Source organism: Artibeus jamaicensis, unplaced genomic scaffold (genome assembly GCF_021234435.1).
Source record: "Artibeus jamaicensis isolate MK-2021 breed Jamaican fruit bat unplaced genomic scaffold, CSHL_Jam_final contig_391, whole genome shotgun sequence".
Classification (NCBI taxonomy): domain Eukaryota; kingdom Metazoa; phylum Chordata; class Mammalia; order Chiroptera; family Phyllostomidae; genus Artibeus; species Artibeus jamaicensis.
Genome location: NW_026521814.1, coordinates 27,705,228 through 27,712,386, shown reverse-complemented (window position 1 = coordinate 27,712,386; position 7,159 = coordinate 27,705,228). Strand labels below are relative to the sequence as shown.

The following is a 7,159-nucleotide window of genomic DNA, read 5'->3' as shown; positions in this document are numbered from 1 at the left end:
CCCTGCTCCAAGAACAAGACAGGAAGTGACCAATAACACTAATATTATTACTAATACTGATACTAATACTAAAATATTAACCAGGCCCATTTGGCACTGTGGTGCTAATGGGAAAAATAAAACTGGGAAGCTCGGAAGCTTCCACTGGTCCCAGCCCTAGAATGTTCCCACTGATAGAGCTCCTCTCCTTCTAAAAGAACTGGAGTAATGGGGAGGAGGAGTTAGATTTAGAGAACAACAAAAATTTTAGACTCTGCAAGTGAGCCTCTGCAGAACCCAGGCTCAAGGCCCCATCCTGCCCAGGCCCTGCCCTGCCTCCATGTGGCCTTGAGCTCTCGGACACCTTGCTGGATGTTGCCCTGCAGCATCTTGTACTTGTCTCAGCCTTGCTTCATATTCTCATTGTGGATGCTGTCATTGTGGGTCCTTTTGTTCTCGTTTCTGGCCTGGTACAGCTCACTGGACAGAATTAGCTGCTGCTGCCGCTGCCGCTGCTCTTTCTTTTTGGCCTTGGTGGTCTGCTTCTCCTCACTGCAGTGGTCCAGGATGTCCTCACTGGAAAGCTGGGCTCTGTAGCCGGTGTACTGTTGCCTTCCTATAGCAGGTTCTCCTGGACGTGGTAGCCCACCTCCTCTTACATTGTGGGGGTCTGAGGTCGTGGGAGTGGGAGGCTGTCATCACCACATGCAGCTCCTCCTTGGTCTTCGCCAGGTGATCCAGGGCTCCCTTGGCCCTTTACTGCCACTCCGAGACCTCGTCGTCCTTGTGCCTGCGCATCATGGCCAGTAGGGCGATCTTGGCTGTGTGTGCTCTGAGAACCTCACAGCCAGCCTTCATTGGATCCATTGCCCGCCTCTCCAGCTCCTCCTTGGTGTGCAGCTAGGCTGTGTGGTCTGCCTGTGGGTGGTCAGCCTCTTCCTGCGCATGCTTCCCCTCCTCCTCCAGCTGCAGGGCCCTCTGCACCTGGTTGGGGAGCTCTTTCTCAGCTTTGTTGGTTTTCTGTTTGTAGTCCTGGAGCACGGGCATCAGCTCCTCCTTCTCTGGCATCGTCTGCTTATTCTCTGTCTCCACGGTTTCTCTCTTCCTTTTGCTTTCCCTCTTCCTTTCTGTTTCCAGCTGCTGCTACTCCTGCTGCTTCTAGTGCTTCTCCTCCCAGGCCTGTGTCTTCATCTGCTGCACCTCCATGGTGTTGGGCTCCTACAGCATATGAACAGCTCCTGGTTCCCCAGGCAGAGCTGCAGGACCTACTTGTTGATGCGGAGGCGAAGGACATAGAAGATGAAGTTAGGTGCCTTCTTTTGCCATTGAAAGAGATGTTCCTGATTTTATCCCACAAAAGGCAATCTCTGGAGTCAATCATCTTTCTTATAAATATTTAGTCAGAGGACACCCACTCTAAACCAAAGGTTTATTCTTCTCTTATTTTTTGTCCTCAAAATAGTCATTTTTTGTACATTTCCAGGCCTTGAGCTATTTTCGGATACTCCAGCGGAGCACTATCTTTGAGCATCCTGTGGTGCTCTGCATGCCACCCCTGGATCCCGTTCTCCTGCTGATCCCTGGTAAGCTTGTGCCCATCCAAGACTCTTTGGGGGATCAGCTTCTCGGAACTGAGGTACCTGGATTTGTGCATTTCTTTGTTATAGTCTCCAAAGTTGGCTTGCACCGAGTGGGGCCCAAGGAGCACCGTAGTCTCAGGAGGGCGGTAAATCCCATGTCTAAGTATGTCCTCCTGCCCTTGGAGGAAGAAAAGCTTCTGCTTGATGTTCTGGATGAGCTTCTCAGACTCATGTTCAGGGTAGAACTGGATCCTAATCTTGAGCTGGAGAGGATTCTCCTTCCTGACCTACTGGGCCAACATTTTTAAATCAAGTTTCGGCCAAGTGGGAAATTATTATCTACATACTGGAGGTCAAAGAACCACACTTTTCAAAGGTCGATAGTCTCAACCACCTGCTCAAAAGGTTGTTTTCTTATTGCATTTGGCTGGATGATGAACTCCAGCTCTGCATCCATGGTGGTAACTCAGACATTGATTGATTTTGGCATTTTCGGTTCCTGGTGGGTTTCCCTCAGTCCTCTGGAAACGCAGCTTGCCAGCAGCCGCTGAGATGGCTCTCTGGACGGCCGAGCCGCAGAGGACTGCTTCGCTCCAGCGGTCGGTGCATCTGCGCTGTGTGCCTGCCCTCCGCACTCCAGAGCCCTTTTCTTGAACTATTCCCTAACAATGATGATGTGTGGTCCTTTATTCTGCTTTAACATTAAGCCCAAGTCTATTCCCACTGACCTCTAATTTAATTTGCATGTCGCAAATTTACTTCAGTTTTTTCTTTCAGTCTATTTTCAAGAAGCCAACTGTACTGTATGTATATTTTTCTCCCTGAAGTTAACTTGGAAATGGCAGAACAGGGAATGCTGGAGGTGTTTCGGCAGTGCTCAGATGTCTCACCTAATTACTCTGATCTGCTCATTTTAAAAATACTGGACATATTTATGTAAATAATATTGACATTTATAAGCAAAATTTCCAAAGAAGCAGGACAGAAACTTTGATAGAGACTGCACATAATAAATTTATATTTACATTTAACTAACCTAATTCTCACAGAGCTGCTATGGTCTTACCGATTGCAAGAATATTTTAGAACCATAGTTCTTGTGTCCATGCTTAATGTATTCATTTCTTCATAGTGTCAAAAAGCTGCTCTCTAACTAAGGAGAAGAACTTATCACTTGACTTTTACTTATGTATATAATATTCATCTATTGTCAATAATGTCTCATCAATACTTAGCATATTTCAGGTTAATCATCCAGGAAAGGAGGAAGTTTGATGACGAGCTTGATGAAGTTTGAATTTAGGTGTTTAAGTCCTGCTTTCTGTGTTCAGTCACTGCCCCCTTTTCAACCTACTTCACCTTTCTGCCCCCCAACACACACACTCCAAGATCCCATGCTTTTTTTCTCTTTTATTGCTTCCATTTATTCCCCCCTACTCAATCCTACTTCTGTTAAGTTATAAGAACCTTAATGTGTATAGGGTGTATGCCAGCATTTGCCAAAGTCTGTCATGAGTCTGAAAGATGTTAAGTAAGCATGTTCTGGGAACACAGTATTACATACTCTGAAAATGCTTGGGGAGGATGCAGTGTAAATCCTTCCTTTGAAATCGCAAAATGCGAGTTGCCGTGTGACAGTTTCTGACGGTGAGAGAAGAAACTTACTTAATTTTGTCTTACAGTTAAACAAGCCAACTCATTTGCTAAAGGGAAGACCAATCTGGCTGTATCTATTACTATCCCTAAATAGATATATCTCTTAACAACAGCTTAAGATGAGCTAACTTTTGTCAAAAAGGAAAGATAAGTTGTATCTCTGAAATCTGAGCATATAGATCGCCAGCCTTCTAAGTCCCTCTCAGTAAAGCTGTCACAGACTCATGCTACGGCCAGAAATGTTTCCTCTAGCTGGGGTGTATGTGTGCAATTAATACAGGCAACTCTGTTTTTAGAGATGTGATAGGGGCCAGGTCATAAAAATGGCAACAAAACCCCAAAAACAAATAAACCAAAACCCCCTAAACTTATAAGGAGTTCAAGATTTATTGTATCCATATTGGGGAGCCACCAGCCGCTTTCAGAGGAGAAAGTTCGTGAAAAGATCTGTGTTGTCAACGATAATTGAGGTGGCGAGGTAGAGGTTAGGTGGAAAAGAAATGCGACTCAGCCGTCCAGTGTTAGGGTGTCACAGTGATCTCAGTGGGGATGGACAGGTTCTGAGCTGAGATCATAGCCGTGGAAAGGAATTGAGGAACACATTTAAAAATGATTTAGCACAAGAGAAAAAAAGGGAACGGTAATGTGCCATGAAGAAGTTTTGTGTCATGGGTTGACAATAGTAATGCAATTAACTTAGGATAAAGAAGAAACATTTAGGATGATGGAAAGGCAGGCGTATGAGTTTGGTTTTGGTCCTATGGGAGTAATGAGAACAAGCCCTTTTTTAAACGAAGATATTCTTGGTAGAGTTGCCTAGGGGTGGAAGGGGCAGTGAGATATTCTGTGTGGGTGGCTTGCAGTGCCCACATATTGCCAATGGGCCCGGTGCCTCTGTCTCTTTTCTTGTTAACTGACTAGTGGCCACTCTGACATTTTCCGTGGTTTTGCATCATGGGTTCTGTTTCCCTGTCAAAAATTTCTTTCAATCACTGTGAGTGAAATGTGAGGACAAAATGATTTAAGGGGAAAAAAGCTGGCAAAAAAACTACCACAACCTTTCTCCATAAATAAAAGTAATAAGGCATTGGCGCAGTTAAAAATTACATTATGTCTTTGAAAATGGGTTTAATTTTTAAGGTTAGAGTTACCCACTCTTTGTAAACCAGATGATTGTTAATAAGACATTTTAGTGTCAACTTAGGTGAATGTCACCCCAAGGCAGAGATAGTGAACACAGATCGGTTCTTGTAGACAAAGCAGGAGGCTGGCTGCCCATTTGGTATCATGGGAAGAAGTAATTCAAGGACTCTGGAATACATGTGCCTTTTGCTTCAGTAGCAAAAGCACTGAGCCTGCCTTTAGGTGGAGGGTGTCAGGAATAATATTGCTCCCACTAAGGCATAAATAAAATGAGCTTTACTATTTATTGTACCGAGGACACTATGACTTTGAATAAGTCAATTAATTTTTGAAGTTCATTAACTTCATCTTAAAAATGGCATAATAGCTACCTTGCTTTTATTATAATGCTATTTTAAGTATCAACTGACATTACACGTATTTTATAGTCTATAAAAGGATAAACCTATGTCCAGGATTAACATTTTGAGTTGAAGCACAGTTGTTCATTAGATATGGGCTAGGACATGTTAAAGAGATAATGCCACTATTCAAATTAATTTAAGAGAGTAGCTGATAAGGCCAATGAATAATTTATATGGAGAAGTGGGTTAAACTCGTTAGGCAGGGGGCTAACATGAACATTTGACTTCTGGGAAGAAGAAGAGCATTTTTAGAGTGCGAACAAATGCATGGTAAGAAACAGAGGTCACTGAATCAAGCTTTCCATACAATTTAGCATAGGGATAATCTTGTTGAAATTAATATGCATTCAAAATTTGATATTTTAAGTTCTGAACAAGAGGTAATTTATTCAGTAAGTAAGGATGAATTACCTAGGACAATGCATTCAGATAGTATCGTAGAAAAATCAAGGACACATTTTTAGGTAATTTTTAGACCATCTCCTCTCCATTGCCCCCTGCCACTGCCACCCTCAAGATATGCACACACATGCACACACATGCACACTGTACTCATATACCACCACGCCGTCCTCCCATCCTGGAGTGTCTTTGCCTCTTCTAACCTTCACTTACATAACATACAGTGACGCTCCAGGACTCAATTCAGGAATCATCTCCACCTTCCTAGATCCACAAAGTGGACTAAGTAATCCTTTTTCTTTGGTCCTCATGAACCCTGTGCAAAATTTTATCATAGTCCTGATTCTATTATATACTTATAGATAGCATCACAAAACACACACACAGTTAGTTCAAATTTGCCTCCCTCTGAGGACTGTGAGATCTCTGAGTATAGGATTGTAAAGAAATACTCTTTATTTCCATTGGATCTAGCACCGTGTTTCATATACAGTGTCTAGCAGAAGTAACGCCTGAGTGTGGTTGGTAGAGTAATAATATATGATAATTTATAGTTTCAACTTGAACATTTCACTTAAAATATCGTATGGTGTGCTTGAGTGGGATATTGTCACATTACAGAATTACATGCTGATGATTTTGTAATAAAAGATTTTGTAATAAAAGAGGGTGTTGTTTGTGCTGGATCCTGCATTTAAAAACATCCAACAGTTGTTCAGATTGAACAGAATGTGAGGTTTTTGGGGAAGTGAATGAAGCAATGAAAACTACTTGGTGAGCTTTTAGAATATGTGGTGGTGGTGGCAGTGTGTAGAAAGTTTACTTGTTGGTTTTTAAGATTCATGAATTCACTCTTCTTCTTATTTTCTGAAACTGTCTAGTACTTGTACATTCTATATAGTTTAAGAGAAAAGATAAATCTGACATTGGACAAATAGGGCAAAATGGAAGGCACCCACCTGAGTGTAAGGCGCAAAGGAAAAACTGTTCAGAAGGGAGTGGCAGAATCACACAGTGCAGGTTTTCAGTGTAAACTGCCCATTTCTCTTTGCTCTACCATCTACTAACATGCAGCTTTAAGAAAGTTACTTAACCATCTGTGCCCCAGTTTTCTCATCAGAAAAATAGCACGGCATATGTTACTGCGTTGTTGTAAACATTATGTGAGTTAGTCTCCAATAAAATTATTTCTAGTTATTGCTGTTCGGGGATTTTTAAAGTATTTCCATGCACCAGTGGGACTGTCAATGGGCATCGGTGCACATCCAGGCTTTTGATGTGTATTTACCAATTATTTTAATGATAATACTGATGAATGGATTGCTTTTCCAGCAACCTTGCCAACACTTGCCTTTTGTTAACATAAATGAAAAATAGCATTTCCTGTTTTTAAAAAAGAGTAGAGATATAGTTGGTGTAGTTGAGCATTCTTTCTTATACTCTGATTTTATTCCTCTTGTGTATACTCTGTATTCCTCTTGTGTGAATCATTTGTGGTTTTTTTTTTTTACTTCCTTTGGCAGAATGTGATCTGAATGGAAACACAGAATTCCAATAACCTATTTGTCATTGCATAATAAATGTTAAGCATTTCTTTCTAAAAAATTTCCCCTTGGTCTGCACTGCTATCAATACTCTTCTGTATTCCCTGTAGCCTCTGTGGGCGGTACCACCTGAGCTTCCTTTGCCAGTTCACCTGTGCCTGGCTATTAAATATTGGTGCTTTACATTCTCCCCACATTGAACAAGCAGGTTCATGTACCGTCTATAGGCTGACAACTTGCACATTTATATCTCTAACCCATACTTTTTCTGTAACTCCAGGTTTGTTTACTCCCATCCCAATCTTGGAGGTCACAACAGCAACCAGTCTCAATATGTCCTGATACACTCTTGTTCATGTAGGATATTCAAAATCTCAAATGATTGGTGCCGCCACTATTCATGTTATACAATCATGAAAATCTAAGGTCATTTTGATATTTCTTTCTGTCA

The 7,159-nt window shown here is 41.9% G+C and overlaps 1 pseudogene; it reads right to left on the bottom strand.

Moving 5' to 3' along the window:
- Positions 1 to 227: 227 nt before the first annotated feature.
- On the bottom strand, positions 228 to 2,049 carry LOC119046456 (ezrin-like; annotated as a pseudogene).
- Between the last annotated feature and the right edge of the window lie 5,110 nt (positions 2,050 to 7,159).